A 19,464-nucleotide genomic window follows, 5' to 3' on the forward strand; every position below is an offset into this window, starting at 1 on the left:
GCCCGTCAGCTGCTATGGAAGTGGAGATGCATGATGTTTTTGTTTCACCAAGCACACCACATCTTTCTCAATCTATCATAAAATCTCCACCTGCGCCTCACTCACCATCCAGCAGTTTGTCATCTTCACCCAACTCCAGCCTCTCTCAGCACAGCAGCTAGGCCTCGAATCCAAAGTTGTCATGACGCAAAAGAATGTTTCCTCCTACTCAAGCCAAATCTAAGAAATTGAACTCCACCATTTCCAATCCGTTGCCCAAGGAAATGCTGCCTTTCCACCAGGTGGATACAGATGGTTTCAAAAAGCTTATTGCCATCGCAGTCCCCCAGTACCAGTTGCCCAGTCGCCATTACTTCTATAAGAAAGATGTGCCTGTGATGCACCAGCATGTAGCAGACAAGTTCACTAGTGATGAACAAATAGTGAAATATTCGGATTCAGGAAAATCGGCACAAATAATTTCTACTATCCGTGTATTCGTACCGAATAACGAATCCAATGTAAGTTAAAGGGAAAGCCAAATATTTTTCTGCTGGACCCAACCAACAGGTCTGGGGCCTGAGAAAAAATTTGAAATGGATGGGAAAGAGCTAAAACTAAATGGAAACAGCATGGAGAAGATGCCTGCATGCCTTTCTGACTCACATATGGTATCTGTGAATAATGTTCTCAGACTATTGCGTCGGTTTTATGTATTTATAAAAAAAAGACCTACCAAACTAAAACTACATTTTTTAAAGGGAAAAATACTAAGAAACATTTTGTCCTTCATAATTACATGTATATAAAGCAAAATAAAAAAAATACTTATCCCTCCCCTTTAACATATGTTCACACGGAGCGTTTTGGGTTTAGTTTTTCCTTTAACATTAGGGAGATCCCTCCCTTATTAAGAATTGCTAGCTAGATAGTGGAATACATATTCCCTATCCTTTTACAATGCCAGTAAAAACATGTCCATTTGAATTTTGGGCTTTACCTGCTACCAGCACCACCATGCCCACCGCCATGTCATTATGCGGCCCTCGTTTCTCATTTTCAGATGGCGGGCAAATGCTGTGAAACCTGAGCTTTGTGAGATTCACAGTTCATTTTGGCCACTGGATAACAATGGAGCCACTATCATAGTGGGTGAAGCCACTGTAAGGGTGAATATAATACAGGAGTTGGCAGAGCTGTATGATCGATGTCATTAAATTGGATTCTACCAGACACCAAAAGCATTATAATCAAATTCTGAATACAGTGTATGCAAGTGAGGGCCTGTATTGTCAGTCTGTCAGGCCTGAAACCAATGTTAAGGAACATAAACAAGCATCATTTTACTTGGAAGCAGCCTCCTCAAGGGAAAAAGTCAGGAGTACCATTGACCCATCTGCACAAGCCTACGTACTTCTTCTGGAAACTGCACAACCAGGCAGAATGTATCTTTGCATGGTTTGGATCAACAATGGAGTAATTACAGGATTTGTCCCAGAGAGTGTTGAGGTCTGTGGAGTGTATCACTTAGGTGACATGCAGTGCTGCAGAGCTCAAGTAAAGGCCTTAGCCTGGCAATGACCATGTTCTAATATGGGTAGGGCTGTGGCCCGAATAGGTCTGTGGAGCGTATTTTTAACCCATTCTCAATACATGCTTAAAATGTACAGAAACTGGCCAATACCCCACTACCATTTTTTAAGGACTCAATTTTAGAAAATGTAAGGGAAGCAACAGTTTAATAAAGATACACAAGTCTCATTTAGTAGCCTGGAAAAGCCAGCATTGCTCTTTGTTCAGCACCAGACAATGTAAACTGCTAATGAATTTGTATGTCTTATCTAACTAACAATTTGTGAACAGACATAGATGCTGAAAAGGTACTACTGAATGCTGGATGCGGTTGCTGAGTGTTGTGTCTGTGCAACTGCAGGTTCTGAACAGGAGGCATCAGCACCTCCTTGCTGGACAGCAGATTGGGAAGGCCGTAATGCAGGGGAAGGGCCAGTGGTTTCACCATCAGACACAGATTCTGTACCCAAGCGTTCCTCCCACCTACTGGGGTGCTGAGTATATGAGCAGTATGTCGCGTATGCTTACAAAAGAATTATTTCTCATTTCCCTTTAAAAAGGGATATATGCGTTAAATTTTTTAACTAGTGGCATATATAGAGAGCATGTTTCATTACTCATATTATTATTTTGCGTAAGACTGAAACCTGAAGAATTGTGTGGAGCATATTAATGCATTGATGTTCCAAAATGTCCAAGTGCAGACCCAAAGATCATCAGGCTACGAGATACTCGCTTAAAGAGACCGTGAGAAGGTCAACACAGTAAAAAAAATAATAATGATAGAATATATAGAGATTGAGAGTAGAAATTTGACCATTGAACAATGTACAAAGGTTTCAAAAAATTACCCCAATGGTTCTGTATCACACTGAAAGACACCATGATGGGGACCTCACAATACATTTTGCAGTTATTACAATAGGAGAAGATTGAGAGTACAAGTTTCACCATTGCACAATGTGCACATTTTTCCAAAAATTATTTAAAGGGTCTGTATCATACAAGCTGAAAGAGACCGTGATGGGGACCTCACAATACAGTTAGCAGTTCTTACAATAGGTACAGATAGGAAGTACATGTTTCACCATTGCACAATGAGCAAAGTTTTCCAAAAATTACCCAAATTGTCTGTATCATACAGCTGAAAAAGGCCATGACGGGGACGTCAAAATACATTTTACAGTTATTTCAAGAGGTAGAGTTAGGGAGTACAATTTTCACCATGTGCAAAGTTTTCAAAAATTAAAAAAAATTACCCAAGTGGAGTATACATGGATGAACTAAAACTTCTTGTTGCAGAAGCAGGAGAAGGTGATTTTCTAAACAAAATAGGTTTGGATGGTATGGAAAAGAAAATTTGGGTTGCATTTATGTTACGTTGCTTTTATTCTGTGGGGCTTACAAAGTCTGAGGAAATCCAGCCCTTGTTCAATTTTAGAAGGGTCAGCCTGTCTGCATGTTCTGTTGACAGCCATGTGCGCCAATCCGTTATGATTGCACAGGCCAAACTAAAAACCTGCTCAGACAACACACTTGTGGCAGGGCATTGCAGCACCTCCAGGGTATACAAGGAGAGGTCGGGCCAAGTGTGCAGCTTGAATAACCAATAGTTAAAGGGCATTGAAGAATCAGGAAGGTTGCTAGTATGATCACTTAAGTACTTTTTCACCATCTTGGTCAACTTCTCCATTCTCATCAGTTATACCCACAGATAGCCCTTCCTGATGTGATGGTTTCTTGAAAATGACCCAGTTGGTGGACATTTCCCACTCTCTGAGTTGCACCTGGTGTGCGTGTCCCTCTCCTGTAATCCTTGTGGGTGAAAAGAGCTGGTACATCTGCAAGCAGCATTGTCTGAGGGTAATCTTTTAAGCAAGTCTTCCACAACAGCCCTCTGGCATGCATGCACTGAAAATGGCATGTCTGCCTCTGACATGAGAGACGGTAATATATTCTTGTACTGTGGGTCAAGAAAGGTGCACAGCCAATATTTCATGTTGGACAAAATGTGTTTCACTCGAGGGTCTTGGGAAAGGCATCTGGACATGAACTCTGCCAATGTGTGGCAGACTACAAAGAGTAAAACGTTCATTGTCCTCACCAGGAAGAACACTAACCATTCTCTCTTCCCCATGATGCATAGCCTCCTCCTTCTTCTCCTCTTTAGGCCATCCATGCTGGACAGGCATGAAGCTGGGACTAGGAGTTCCCTCTGTAGCATAGACTAAAAACTCCTGTTCCTCATCCTCCTCCTCCTGCTCCTGTTCCTCATTATCATCACTCAATGTGGCCAGAGAATATTGTGTGAGGCTGGGCTATGTGGCATGAGTCACTGTAAAATCATAGCCACCTGCTCGGCATTCAAAGATTCCTCTTTGAGATTCTGCAGAGAACTTTTAATAGACAGAGCAGTGGGATGGTTACGCTGATAGCAGCGTCATGAGCGCTCACCATCTTGGTTCACTGCAACAGCAGAATAATGAAAATTATTGCCACTAGTATATTGTGACGTTTGCTCATCTCTGCCTGGATTGCCACAGTCACACAACTGCTAGACAAAAGACCCACCAACAGCAGACTCATGGAAATTACTGGTAAACATTGTTGTTTTCGTAGCTCAGCAGGTTTTGCGACAGTCGCACAACTGCTAGATAAATATTAGCTATTTAAGCAATAGACGAGGAATATTATTTGGCAATTAGCTTTTAAAATGGATGAGACTATATGCTGGCACTGAGGAATATTATTTAGCAGCAGAAAAATAATTTTGTATAGGCTGCTGAACAGGAATATTATGTAGCTCCAAAAAAATGGTTTTGTATATGCTGGTAGTAGATGAAACCCTCCCTATTTCCCCCTAATCCCACAGTCTGTTCCTAATACTAAACAATACAACAAAATGGAAAATAGCAGAGATCTGTAACATGTACTTGCAATGATGATAACACCCAAGTGCGTGCCTTTCACTCTCCCTCCAATTAAATCTCTCCCTACGCTATCTCCACCTAATAAAAATAAATTGTCACCCTCTTCTGCACTTAAAAGGGCTTTTTGCAATGAACAACTCTCTATATACACTACTTTCACTCTCCCTACTCTCCCTACAGCTGCAATGTGTGAAAGATGTCATCTGAAGGGATTAAATATCCCCTATGAGGCTGTAAGGCCAGCCAATCACAATAATGCTACAAAATGGTGATGGCATTACTGAGATTGGCAAGCCAGCCCAGCATGTTCAGTGGCTGCAAATTGCAAATAAAGCACCAAACACGCTTGGTGGGCCACTCAAATATACCAAGGCAAATGCCAAATTACTCGTTGAGTAGCAAATAGCTTGAATAGTGCAATATTTGTACGAGTAATGACTAGTGCTGAATGTATTTGCTCACCACTAAACATCACCCATTCCTTTTAACCCCTTCCCGACCTTTGACGCATACGCTGCGTCATGAAAGTCGGTGCCATTCCGACCCATGACGCAGCATATGCGTCATGGAAAGATCGCGTCCCTGCAGATCGGGTGAAAGGGTTAACTCCCATTTCACCCGATCTGCAGGGACAGAGGGAGTGGTAGTTTAGCCCAGGGGGGGTGGCTTCACCCCCTCGTGGCTACGATCGCTCTGATTGGCTGTTGAAAGTGAAACTGCCAATCAGAGCGATTTGTAATATTTCACCTAAAAAAATGGTGAAATATTACAATCCAGCCATGGCCGATGCTGCAATATCATCGGCCATGGCTGGACACACTAATGTGCACCCACCCCACCCCTCCGATCGCCCCCCCAGCCCCCCGATCTGTGGTCCGCTCCCCTCGGTCCTGTGCTCCGCTCCCCCGTCCTCCTGCCCGCTCCCCCCGTGCTCCAATCACACCCCCCGTGCTCCGATCCCACCCCCCGCACAGCGATCCCCCCCCCGTGCTCCGATCCACCCGCCCGCACAGCGATCCCCCACTCCGTGCTCCAATCCACCCCCCCGTGTTCTGATCCACCCCCCCCATGCTCCGACGCCCCCCCCGTGCCCTGATCTCCCCCCCCTTATACTTACCTGGCCTCCTGGGGACCGTCCGTCTTCTTTCCTGGGCGCCACCATCTTCCAAAATGGCGGGCGCATGTGCAGTGCGCCCGCCGAATCTGCCGGCCGGCAGATTCGTTCCAGAGTGAATTTTGATCACTGAGATATAACCTATCTCAGTGATCAAAATAAAAAAAAAAGTAAATGACCCCCCCCCCTTTGTCACCCCCATAGGTAGGGACAATAAAAAAAATAATTTTTTTTTTTCCCACTAAGGTTGGGGTAAGAACTAGGGTTAGGGGTAGGGTTAGGGTTAGGGGTAGGGTTAGGGTTAGGGTTAGGGGTAGGGTTAGGGTTAGGGGTAGGGTTAGGGGTAGGGTTAGGGTTAGGGTTAGGGCTAGGGGAAGGGTTAGGGTAGGGTTAGGGTTAGGGTTTCGGTATGTGCACACGTATTCTGGTCCTCTGCGGATTTTTCCGCTGCGGATTTGATAAATCCGCAGTGCTAAACCGCTGCGGAATTATGGCGGATTTACCCCGTTTTTTCTGCGCATTTCATTGCGGTTTTACAACAGCGATTTTCTATTTGAGCAGTTGTAAAACCGCTGCGGAATCCGCAGAAAGAAGTGACATGCTGCGGAATGTAAACCACTGCGTTTCCGTGCAGTTTTTCTGCAGCATGTGTACAGCGATTTTTGTGTCCCATAGGTTTGCATTGAACTGTAAACTCATGGGAAACTGCTGCGGATCCGCAGCGTTTTCCGCAGCGTGTGCACATACCTTTAGAATTAGGCTATGTGCACACGGTGCGGATTGGCCGCTGCGGATCCGCAGCAGAGTTCCATCAGGTTTACAGTACCATGTAAACATATGGAAAGCCAAATCCGCTGTGCCCATGGTGCGGAAAATACCGCGCGGGAACGCTGCGTTGTATTTTCCGCAGCATGTCAATTCTTTGTGCGGATTCCGCAGCGTTTTACACCTGTTCCTCAATAGGAATCCGCAGGTGAAATCCGGACAAAAAACACTGGAAATCCGCGGTAAATCCGCAGGTAAAACGCAGTGCCTTTTACCCGTGGATTTTTCAAAAATGGTGCTGAAAAATCTCATACGAATCCGCAACGTGGGCACATAGCCTTAGGGCTAGGGTTGGGTTGGAATTAGGGTTGTGGTTAGGGTTAGGGGTGTGTTGGGGTTACGGGTGTGTTGGGGTTAGGGTTGTGATTAGGGTTATGGCTACAGTTGGGATTAGAGTTAGGGGTGTGTTGGGGTTAGTGTTGGAGGTAGAATTGAGGGGTTACCACTGTTTAGGCACATCAGGCGGTCTCCAAACGCAACATGGCGCCACCATTGATTCCAGCCAATCTTGTATTCAAAAAGTCAAATGGTGCTCCCTCACTTCCGAGCCCCGACGTGTGCCCAAACAGTGGTTTACCCCACAGATGGGGTACCAGCATACTCAGGACAAACTGCGCAACAATTACTGGGGTCCAATTTCTCCTGTTACCCTTGAGAAAATAAAAAATTGCTTGCTAAAACATCATTTTTGAGGAAAGAAAAATGATTTTTTATTTTCACGGCTCTGCGTTGTAAACGTCTGTAAAGCACTTGGGGGTTGAAAGTGCTCACCACATATCTAGATAAGTTCCTTTGGGGGTCTAGTTTCCAAAATGGGGTCACTTGTGTGGGGTTTCTACTGTTTAGGCATACCAGGGGCTCTGCAAACGCAACGTGACGCCCGCAGACCATTCCATCAAAGTCTGCATTTCAAAAGTCACTACTTCCCTTCTGAGCCCCCACGTGTGCCCAAACAGTGGTTTACCCCCACACATGGGGTATCAGCGTACTCAGGAGAAACTGGAAAACAACTTTTGGGGTCCAATTTCTCCTGTAACCCTTGGGAAAATAAAAAATTCTGGGCTAAAAAATTATTTTTCAGGAAAGAAATTGTATTTATTATTTTCACTGCTCTGTGTTATGAACTTCTGTGAAGCACTTGGGGGTTCAAAGTGCTCACCTCACATCTAGATAAGTTCCTTTCGGGGTCTAGTTTCCAAAATGGGGTCACTTGTGGGGGGTTTCTACTGTTTAGGCACATCAGGGGCTCTGCAAACGCAACGTGACGCCCGCAGAGCATTCCATCAAAGTCTGCATTTCAAAACGTCACTACTTCACTTCCGAGCACCAGCATGTGCCTAAACAGTGGTTTACCCCACATATTGGGTATCAGCGTACTCAGGAGAAACTGGACAACAACTTTTGGGGTCAAATTTCTCCTGTTACCCTAGGGAAAATAAAAAATTGCGGGCTAAAAAATCATTTTTGAGAAAAGAATTTTTTTTTTTTATTTTCATGGCTCTGCGTTATAAACTTCTGTGAAGCACTTGAGGGTTCAAAGTGCTCACCACACATCTAGATTAGTTCCTTTGGGGGTCTAGTTTCCAAAATGGGGTCATTTGTGGGGGATCTCTAATGTTTAGGCACACAGGGGCTCTCCAAACGCGACATGGTGTCCGCTAATGATTGGAACTAATTTTCCATTTAAAAAGCCAAATGGCGTGCCTTCCCTTCTGAGCCCTGCCGTGCGCCCAAACAGTGGTTTACCCCCACATATGGGGTATCTGCATACTCAGGACAAACTGGACAACAACATTTATGGTCCAATTTCTCCTATTACCATTGGCAAAATAGGAAATTCCAGGCTAAAAAATCATTTTTGAGAAAAGAAAAATTATTTTTTATTTTCATGGCCCTGCATTATAAACTTCTGTGAAGCACCTGGGGGTTTAAAGTGCTCAGTATGCATCTAGATAAGTTCTTTGGGGGATCTAGTTTCCAAAATGGGGTCACTTGTGGGGGAGCTCCATTGCATAGGCACACAGGGGCTCTCCAAATGCGACATGGTGTCCGCTAACAAATGGAGCTAATTTTCCATTCAAAAAGTCAAAAGGCGCGCCTTCCCTTCTGAGCCCTGCCGTGTGCCCAAACAGTGGTTTACCCCCACATATGAGGTATCGGCGTACTCGGGAGAAATTGCTCAACAAATTTTAGGATCCATTTTATCCTATTGCCCATGTGAAAATGAAAAAATTGAGGCGAAAAGAAATTTTTTGTGAAAAAAAAGTACTTTTTCATTTTTACGGATCAATTTGTGAAGCACCTGAGGGTTTAAAGTGCTCACTAGGCATCTAGATAAGTTCCTTGGGGGGTCCAGTTTCCAAAATGGGGTCACTTGTGGGGGAGCTCCAATGTTTAAGCACACAGGGTCTCTCCAAACGCGACATGGTGTCCGCTAACGATGGAGATAATTTTTCATTCAAAAAGTCAAATGGCGCTCCTTCCCTTCTGAGCCTTACCATGTGCCCAAACAGTGGTTTACCCCCACATGTGAGGTATCGGTGTGCTCAGGAGAAATTGCCAAACAAATTTTAGGATCCATTTTATCCTGTTGTCCATGTGAAAATGAAAAAATTGAGGCTAAAATAATTTTTTTTGTGAAAAAATAGTACTCTTTCATTTTTACGGATCAATTTGTGAAGCAGCTGGCGGTTTAAAGGGGTCACTATGCATCTAGATAAGTTCCTTGGGGCGTCTAGTTTCCAAAATGGGGTCACTTGTGGGGGAGCTCCAATTTTTAGGCACACGGGGGCTCTCCAAACTTGACATGGTGTCCGCTAAAGAGTGCAGCCAATTTTTCATTCAAAAAGTCAAATGGCGCTCCTTCCCTTCCAAGCCCTGCCGTGCGCCCAAACAGTGGTTTACCCCCACATATGAGGTATCAGCGTACTCAGGACAAATTGGACAACAACTTTCGTGGTTCAGTTTCTCCTTTTACCATTGGGAAAATACAAAAATTGTTGCTGAAAAATCATTTTTGTGACTAAAAAGTTAAATGTTCATTTTTTCCTTCCATGTTGCTTCTGCTGCTGTGAAGCACCTGAAGGGTTAATAAACTTCTGGAATGTGGTTATGTGCACCTTGAGGAGTGCAGTTTTTAGAATGGTGTCACTTTTGGGTATTTTCAGCCATATAAACCCCTCAAAGTGACTTCAAATGTGAGGTGGTCCCTAAAAAAAATGGTTTTGTAAATTTCGTTGTAAAAATGAGAAATCGCTGGTCAAATTTTAACCCTTATAACTTCCTAGCAAAAAAAAATTTTGTTTCCAAAATTGTGCTGATGTAAAGTAGACGTGTGGGAAATGTTATTTATTAACTATTTTGTGTCACATACCTCTCTGGTTTAACAGAATAAAAATTCAAAATGTGAAAATTGCGAAATTTTCAAAATTTTCGCCAAATTTCCGTTTTTATCACAAATAAACACAGAATTTATTGACCTAAATTTACCACTATCATGAAGCCCAATATGTCACGAAAAAACAGTCTCAGAACCGCTAGGATCCATTGAAGCGTTCCTGAGTTATTACCTCATAAAGGGACACTGGTCAGAATTGCAAAAAACGGCAAGGTCTTTAAGGTCAAAATAGGCTGGGTCATGAAGGAGTTAAAAAATCTATGTCTGACAGAGTGAATTTCACCACAGACTTCTGGATGAGCAAACATGGCCAGGAGCATTACATCTTGCTGCTGGGCACTGGGTTACTCTGGTGGTTGTGGGATCTGGCGAGCAAGGGGCTGCTCCAAAGTCTTGGAATGTCCAAGGTTTGCAGGACAATCCATTGTATTTAACACTTCCTCCACTGCTTCTTCCTACTCTGTATTCTCTAGTGCCTCCACCTGAACCCTCAACCTCTCCCTTAATGAGACACTCATTCCAAAACTGCAGAGATAATCCCTACGACCTCTACACTTTGCACCCAGTGCTCACCTCAATCAGGCAGTGTTTTTTAATGAATATGCTTTGAAGATTCATGTCACAGCTCAAGAGTTGTGGACAGCTATCCAGGACGAGTTTGAGCAATGGCTGTTTCCTCTGAACCTGAAACCAAGGAAGACCATGTACAATAGCAGTGTCAACCTGGTAGTGGCCCTACGCTAGGGCAACCTCACACATATGCCATGCATGGTTCAAGTCCTTAACCTGGTGGTACAGCAATTTCTCCACAACTATCATGGTCTGGAAGCGTTGCTGCAGAAAGCACAGTCACTGTGTGCTCTCTTCCGCCATTCGCATTTGGCAGGTCATCGACTTGTATCATTACAGAGGTATTTTTGCCTACCAGTTAACCATTTGATTTGCGATGTGCCAACATGGAGTAATTCCACTCTGCACATGTTGCAGAAATTGTGGCAGCAGCGATGAACTCTGGTGCAGTATGTCCTATTGCATAACCTGGGCCAACGCAGTACAGGGATGGTGAAATATGGTGCATGAGGAATCAGGGCTCCCAGTACAGCATGCTTGTTCTGCTCCATCACCCATAGTTAGAGTTGATGGATCACACTAAATATAAATTAAGATGAAGTGCGATCGCAATCCAGGGTCCACAATGCAGAGATGGAAAACTTCAACTATTATGAACAATGGCGGAACAGCACAGCGAGCGATAGTTAGCTCACACTGAGTTAAATGTCACTCAGTGTATAGCACCTTAGGCTGTGTCACTCGCACCCAGTAACAGAGCAGGTATGGCGCTAAACATTCTAAACAAGAACCCTGTTAACTTCACAGGAGAACTTCACTGGGGCAAGGGAACAGGTAATGGACACAAACACAGTGTGGGCACGCACAAGAGCTTCTCTCCGTAGGTGCCGGAATCTTAAAAGCTTTACGCCTGCCCTGAATTCATTCAAACTTCTCTCTGGAGGTGCCAGAATTCTTAAGGCTATGCACCTACCCTGAGCACACACAGACAAGTTCAACCTACCATTACACACACTCATAACACATAAATGATCTTAGCGCGCCGACGTCAGCTCCAGCAAACCTTTTATACATTCCTGTTCAAGTCCAGTCAGATAGGACCTTGCTCATGGACCAATCCGGAGAAACCACGCCACCTGAGCTGCTGACGACCGACCACCAATGGGAGTGCGCAACCTCAAGAGCATGCTCAGTAGTATGATTTCTGGATTCAGCCTCAGGAATGCTTGCTCGCTGCTGCCTATTGCTAGTTACTATAGTTTTGGCTGGAGAGCCAGCAGTAGCCAAGCGAACAGCATGACTCTGGGCAAGATGCTGAGACCGACGTCTTTGTACAGCAGCTCCCAGTGCAGTCAAAGCAGAATGGGAGACCGCAGAGGCAGACAAGGCTTGGGATTTACCCCATGCAGTGGAAGAATCCCAGCTCCTAACACCTACCTCATCTTAATTTTAAACTTAATTTCAAAGCTTTAAATGCTGTCCCAGACCTTAATACCTCATGCATTTCTAATTGCTGACTGCTGCTGTGCCACTATAAAATTTCTACTGTGGCTCAATTGATGTCACTTTTCCTGGTGTCTGCCTCTAATTTTTGGAAATGTTTTTTTACTTCAAGTTGGGTCTTTTTCGTGCTTTTTTGCCTGAATTTGGCAGGGCTCTCAGAGCACCAGGGCTACACCCGTCACTCATCCGCCTGTTACTGATGAATGTTTAAGCTAGAAATGCTGGTCCAAGCATGGTACAAGGCCCTATCCCTTGCATCCACACCACACAATTACGGTATACTTTTTGTACTCTGGGACAGATGATGCCACTTTTCCCTATGTGTGCTCTAATTTGAGTTTTGGCATCTTTTAGGCCCACCTGATGGTGTTCTCTATGCGTTTGGTTTTGCCTTCCATTCATTTCAGTGGGGTTTGGGTATGATCAATGAACATGTTCGGCGAATATCATGATGTTCACCAAACCAAATCAAACCTTGAAAGGTTTGCTCATCTCTAGAGCACACGACCATCAGACAAGTGCTAACCTTCATTTTGAAGGATAGCATTCTTCCCATCTTATTCAGTGAGGCCATGAACAAAAATCACAGCTTGTATGATATGCTTCTGATTATTGAATCCCAGTCAGCTATTCATGTCTATAGGTTCGTGAAAAAATAATCGCACCGCCCTCAGATGGCATCTGATTGTGGCTGATTTTCATGGACTAACAGAATAAATGAAACTGAGACATTTTTTTTTTCTTTCACCACATCCAAGAAAATTGTATCACACTCAAATTCTGATTAAACTCTGATTAGAGACTGATCAAAGTGTAATTAGCATGATCAGACCGATTTTCCCAAATGTGTGTGATTAGGGTGAGTCTCATAGGATCTGCTATGTCTGTTGCTACACATATACGAGGACATCATTGGTTACCTCCAAATATCTCCAGTTATGACATTTTTTTAGTATTACAAAATTAATTATCACTTTTATTTTTGGTTGAAGCGCTGAAATTATCTTTGAATGACTTTCAGAGGTTTTATATTTTATATATCAAACTATTATATATTCTGACCAATATTACCTTATGTAAAGGTTAGTGACGGAGCCAAATTTTTTAAATCTGACCAGTGCCACTTTATGTGGTAATAACTCGAACACTTCAACAAATCCCAGTGATTTTGAGACTGTTTTTTCATGACACATTATACTTTATGATAATGGTAAATTTAGGTCAATATGTTTTGTGTTTATTTAAGGAAAATGTCAAAAATTTGAGAAAAAGGTTAAAAAATTAGCAATTTTCAAAGTTTGAATGATTATCCCTTTAATACAGATAGCCATACCACAGCAAACCATTAATAAAAAACATTTCCCACATGCCTGCTTTACATCAGCACCATTTGTAAAATGTTCTTTTATTTTGTTAGCATTTTAGGAGGTTTAAAAATGTAGCAGCAATTTTTCATTTTTTCAAGGAAATTTACATTTATTTTTTTAGGGACTTATCCATGATTGAATTGACTTTAGGGGTCTCATATATTGGGAAACCCCCAAACGTGATACCATTTTAAAAACAGCACCCCCTGACATATTGAAAACTGCTGTCAGGTAGTTTTTTAACTACAGCTGACAGCTGCTGGATTGTCACCTTTATGGGGATACTATTCTCTTATACAGTATCTCAAGTCAGTTAAAAGATGTATTGGCTGTCATTAAAGGGCCACTGTCACCCCCCTCCAGCCGTTATAAACTAAAAGAGCCACCTTGTACAGCAGTAATGCTGCAGTCTAACAAGGTGGCTCTTTTAGTTTTTGTTTCTGTTATTGCCACAATAAATGTATTTATAATTCTGCTGATATACCTGTCTTTGTACCTGGAGGCGGGACTGAAGCCTCCTCTTAGAAGCGCCCAACTGCCGTCAGTCATCTGTTGGGTTGATTTTCGCCGCCCCCTCAGTCCTATTATTGTGTGAAATCCGGCGCCTGCGCTCTGCTCTTCTGCCTTGCGCAGGCGCATAGAGCATTATCCGTCCGAGAGCTGGTGCCGGGTTCCTTTCTGCACCTGTGTGGTCAGTGAGGCCAGCCTGTTACTGAATCCCCGCCCCACACTGTGTTATGCAGTATGCACAGTGTGGGGATGGGATTCCTGTGCATGCGCACTGCGCTTGTCAGACGCTCCGCAGGTCCCCCGCCTTCCAGCATTGTTCTGTGCGGCTGTTCCAAACGCCGGCAAGGATACATGTATATTCCGGCAACGCTAAAAGGCGGGGGACCTGGGGAGCGTCTGAGAAGCGCAGTGCGCATGCCCAGGAATCCCAGCCCCGCACTGTGCATAATGCATAACACAGTGCGGGGCGGGAATTCAGTAACAGGGTGGCCGCACTGCCCGCACAGGCACAGAACGGAACCCGGCACCAGCGCTAGGACGGCAAATGCTCTATGCGCCTGCGCAAGGCAGAAGAGCAGAGCGCAGGCGCCGGAATTCACACAATAACAGTGCTGAGGGGGCTGCGAAAATCAACCCAACAGATGACTGACGGCAGTTGGGCGCTTCTAAGAGGAGGCTTCAGACCCACCTCCAGGTACAAAGACAGGTATTTCAGCGAAATTATAAATACATTTATTGTGGGAATAACAGAAACAAAAACTAAAAGAGCCACCTTGTTAGACTGCAGCATTACTGCTGCACAAGGTGGCTCTTTTAGTTTATAACGGCTGGAGAGGGGTGACAGTGGCCCTTTAAGGGGTTAAACATCTAAGAACCCTTTTCTGAAGATTTTGTCACAGTCGTGCAAGAAACAATGCTGGATTAAATCTGAAACACTGTGCGTTTCAGGTATCTCGTGTATTGTTGACTCTGGGGTTTTGAATATTTTTTATTCCTAAGATGTTAGCAGTTAACCTGCCAAAAAAGATTTCTCTCATATTTTTGATGACCTTCATTGCATGAATAATCAATACAAAATATATGTCTGTGATTTTACAAACACACAAAATGCATTATGAAAAATGTTTCCTTCCTCTTACATTCCAACAGAATATTTATTTTACATCATTGCAGATACTCATGGGATCATTTTCAGCATCACTGAATGGGTACAAATAAAACACAGTCTTAATATAAAACACATGTTTTTATGACGAAATAATTTCTCTGTAATCTACTATTCCGGTTTAAAATGTTTTCCAAGATTCTGAGATAGAGTTTAATGTGTTTGTTAACTTTTTATGTTATTTTTTAAGAATGCTATAAAGTTTGACCATATGCATATTTGACATTTATTTACTTATGATAAATAGACCTTGTAGACGCCGGCTTAGTCCTGTCCAGTCTAGTCAAGGGACAGGAAGGCATCAGTTGTACTTCAGACACCCTAAGAGGCCCTAAACCTGCTGCTTCATAAGGAGACAAAACTTAATTTCCTAAGCAAAATACTGAGTGCATCCTACCCTGTAAACTGCATACACTGTGCCTTTATGAGAGACTGAGATCCCAGAGATAATGTTTCTCCTTGCGAAGAGTGACTTGTTAAGCTTGCAGAGATGAGGAGACAGGGGAGTGGAGAAGCAGATTTTGTGAGGATCGGAGGTTGCGCGTAGGTAAGTACCGGGAGACGAGGTCACAGATGTATGGAGGAGACAGGTTGTGGATGGCTTTATACGTCATGCTTAGGGTTTTGTAGTGGAGTCTCTGGGCAATGGGGAGCCAGTGAAGGGATTTACAGAGGGGAGAGGCCGGGGAATAGCAGGGGGACAGGTGGATTAGTCAGGCAGCAGAGTTTAGAATAGATTGGAGGGGTGCAAGAGTGTTAGAGGGGAGGCCACAGAGCAGGAGGTTGCAGTAGTCAAGGCGAGAGATGATGAGGGCATGGACTAGGGTTTTTGCAGATTCTTGGTTGAGGAATGAACGGATTCGTGAAATATTTTTGAGTTGAAGTCGGCAGGAAGTGGAAAGGGCTCGGATATGTTTTTTGAAGGAGAGATCCGCGTCAAGGATTACCCAGAGGCAGCGAGCTTGTGGGACTGGGGAGAGTGGGCAGCCATTTACTGTAATGGATAGGTTTGTTGGGGGGGTCGCGTGAAATGGGGGAAAGATGATGAATTCTGTTTTGTCCATGTTAAGTTTCAGAAATCTAGCGGAGAAGAAGGATGAAATAGTGAACACACATTGAGGGATTCTGGTTAGTAGGGAGGTGATATCTGGCCCAGAGATGTAGAGCTGTGTGTCATCAACATAGAGGTGATATTGAAAGCCATGAGATTCTATGAGCTGTCCCAGGCCAAAGGTGTAAATGGAGAAGAGCAGGGGCCCAAGGACTGAACCTTGTGGGACTCCGACAGATAGGGGGCGAGGTGAGGAGGTGGTGTGTGAGTGGGAGACGCTGAATGTCCGGTCTGTTAGGTATGATGAGATCCAGGATAGGGCCAAGACTGTGATGCCAAGGGATGAGAGGGTCTGTAATAATAGGGAATGGTCCACTGTGTTAAAGGCAGCCGACAGGTCAAGGAGGAGGAGGACAGAGTAGTGTCGCTTGCTCTTGGCGGTATTGGTGACCTTAGTTAGGGCAGTTTCAGTGGAATGGTGTGACCGGAAGCCAGATTGTAAGCGGTCAAAGAGGGAGCAAGAAGAGAGATGGAAGGACAGTTCAAGGTAAACGTGTTGTTCCAGTAGTTTGGAGGCATAAGGGAGAAGTGATATAGGGCGATAGCTAGATACAGAGGATGGGTCAAGAGAGGGCTTTTTGAGGATAGGTGTGATGGAGGCATGTTTAAAGCTTGAGGGGAAAACACCAGTTGTTAGTGATAGGTTGAAGAGATGGGTTAGGGTTGGGATGAAGACTGTGGTGAGGTTTGGGATGAGGTGGGATGGGAGCAGGTCAAGTGCACAGGTGGTGAGATGCGATCTTGAGAGTAGAGTGGAGAGTTGATCTTCTGTAATGGTGGAGAAGTTGGTTTTGGAGGTGGAGGGCTGGGAAGTAGGGAAGAAGGGCCCGGGGGGTTGTTGACCAAAACTGTCTCTGATGCTATCAATCTTCTGCTTGAAAAATGAGGCAAAGTCTTCAGCTGAGATGAGTGGGGAGGGAGGAGGTGCTGGGGGACGGAGGAGAGAATTGAAGGTGTTGAATAACTGTTTAGGGTTGTGAGACAGAGAGGATATGAGAGATGAGAAGTAGGTTTGTTTAGCTATGGCGAGTGTGGTCTTGAAAGTAGTGAGGGACTGTTCGAATGCGATGAAGTGCTCATTGGAGTGGGATCTTTTCCATCTGCGCTCAGAAGCCCTGGAAGCTCGCCTCAGTTCTTTGGTCAGGCTGGTGTGCCAGGGCTGTCTGTTGATTTTGTGAGCTTTGGTATGTGTAAGTGGGGCAGCAGATTCCAAATCTACAGCTATTGTGGTGTTATATAGAGTGGCAGCGTCATCCGCATTGTGTACGGAACTTATGTCTGTGAGAGGGAGGAGGGATTAAGAGAATGAATGTAGGTCAAGGTGTTTAAGATTTCTGCAAGGGTGTGAAAGTTTGTGGGGTGGGGATTGTAGACATGGAGTGGAGAGAGATGAGAATGTGAGAAGGTTGTGGTCAGAGAGTGGAAGAGGTGAGTTAGAGAGGTTAGATAGGGAGCGGAGGCGGGTGAAGATGAGGACCAGTGTGTGACCATCTTTGTGAGTGGCTGCAGAAGACCATTGAGTGAGGCCGAAGGAGGAAGTGAGAGATAGAAAAAACCTGCTGCTGCTGGCCAAATTGAACGCGGACAAATCCTGTTGTTAATCTTTTGTGACAGGCAGAACGAAAGGTGTAATCTTCAAACTTTTATAGATAACAACAAATGGAATGCCTGTCAGAAATAAGAATATGATTAAGAAGAAGAATATGAAGAAGATGAAGAAGTAGAATATGAAGAAGAATAATGGTTGAATAAAAAGAATATGAAGAATGTAAAAAAAAGAATAATAGAAAGAAGGTGAAGAAGAAGAATAAGGTGAAGGAGAAGTTGATGAAAAAGATGCTGCTGCTGAGGATGATGAAGAAGAAAGTGTGGGAGAAGTAAAAAAGAATGTGAAGAGCATGGAAGTAGTGAACCATAAATATCTGACAACATAAAAAATCTTAACATAGTCAATATATTTGTAACTCCGAACATGTCATGATTAAGGGAGCTTAGTCTCCAGAAACGCGTTGAGATTCTTACCCATATGGTTCGTGCTGAAGGCTGTATCCTCTATGCTTAAAGTTTGTGAATAAAGAAAACTCTTTTTTACGGATTCAGTGAAGCTGGACATTCTCTTCTTGTTTTGGACTTTATATGCCTGGACACAGCGGGTCCGTGCTCCTGAAGTTTGGTTTATGCATCACGGGTGAGCTGGCTTGTATTTCTTCTTGCTAAACCTCTTTGCCTTTAATGTCTCCTCCACCTCCCCCAATACATCCTACATAATTCTTAGTTGTTTTCCTTCATGTAGAATTAACCTCCAAGGAAACAAAGGGTTTATTTTAATTCCGATATTTTTGTCCCATTGACTTTCATTGGTATCAGGTATCTGTATTGGCTATATCCGATTTTTTTTAATATCTGCCGATCCAATCCGATACCGATATTTCCGAATATCGGAAGGTATTGCTCAACACTACTAATGAATACAAATCTCAAAAACTCTAGGTTCAGCACCTGTTCACACTTATTCTATGTTTGGATGTGATGGTCAGTTTTTTGAGATTTGTATTCATTAGCCTTCTGACTGAGCACTCCACCTTTTAGCCACAGGTGTTTTAATCGCAGCAGGACCATTACCCCTCCACAGAGAAAGAGAGATTATAGTCCAAGAAGAGGATTCACAGTAGGTTCCCATTCAGATGAAGACGTTTATTCTCAGTGAGGAAAGGAATGTGTAGGTCCTGGTATACGAGAGATGCCTTAATGTGGCTACCAGGTACACATGAATTGGCCAATTTATGCGCTAAACGCTCTCATTTTTTCATATTTCAAATGCAGTAATGCAGTTCAGTTTTCATGTTTCATGTTTACATGTTTAAGTGCCGCAGTGTGCTGCCTTATTTATTTGACTGTATACGAGTTGGTGACTCTAGGTTCAGCACCTGTTCACACTTATTCTATGTTTGGATGTGATGGTCAGTTTTTTTAGATCTGTTGGAATAATGTCCTGGCTGCCGGCAGACAAGACAGACCAGGGGTGCACGAGCGGACCAGAGCTTTGATCCCTCTCAAGAAACCTCCATGGCCTGTTGAGGCTCTGATGCCCTGACCGGAGATTCCAGTGGTTTGGCGAAGTTAGGAGCCAGCCGAAACCTCTGCCGATTATGGACTCGCTCTAACCTTCGCTTGGACATGCTTCAGAGCGCTCAGGAACCTCAGAGCACTCTGTACCACATTGTGATCATTGTGCTCCCACAGCAGTGTAGCCCACTCCAATGCCCTGTCCGACAAGAGTGAGATCATGAACCCCACTCTGGCTCGCTCTGAGGGGAAACATGCAGCCAGCAGCTCTAGATGTATCGCACACTGGTTCACGAATCTCCTACATGACTTGCTATTGCCTGTTTATTTATCAGGCAGTGGGAGATGGGATAAA

The sequence above is a fragment of the Ranitomeya imitator genome, chromosome 1 (assembly GCF_032444005.1).
Source record: "Ranitomeya imitator isolate aRanImi1 chromosome 1, aRanImi1.pri, whole genome shotgun sequence".
NCBI lineage: Eukaryota > Metazoa > Chordata > Amphibia > Anura > Dendrobatidae > Ranitomeya > Ranitomeya imitator.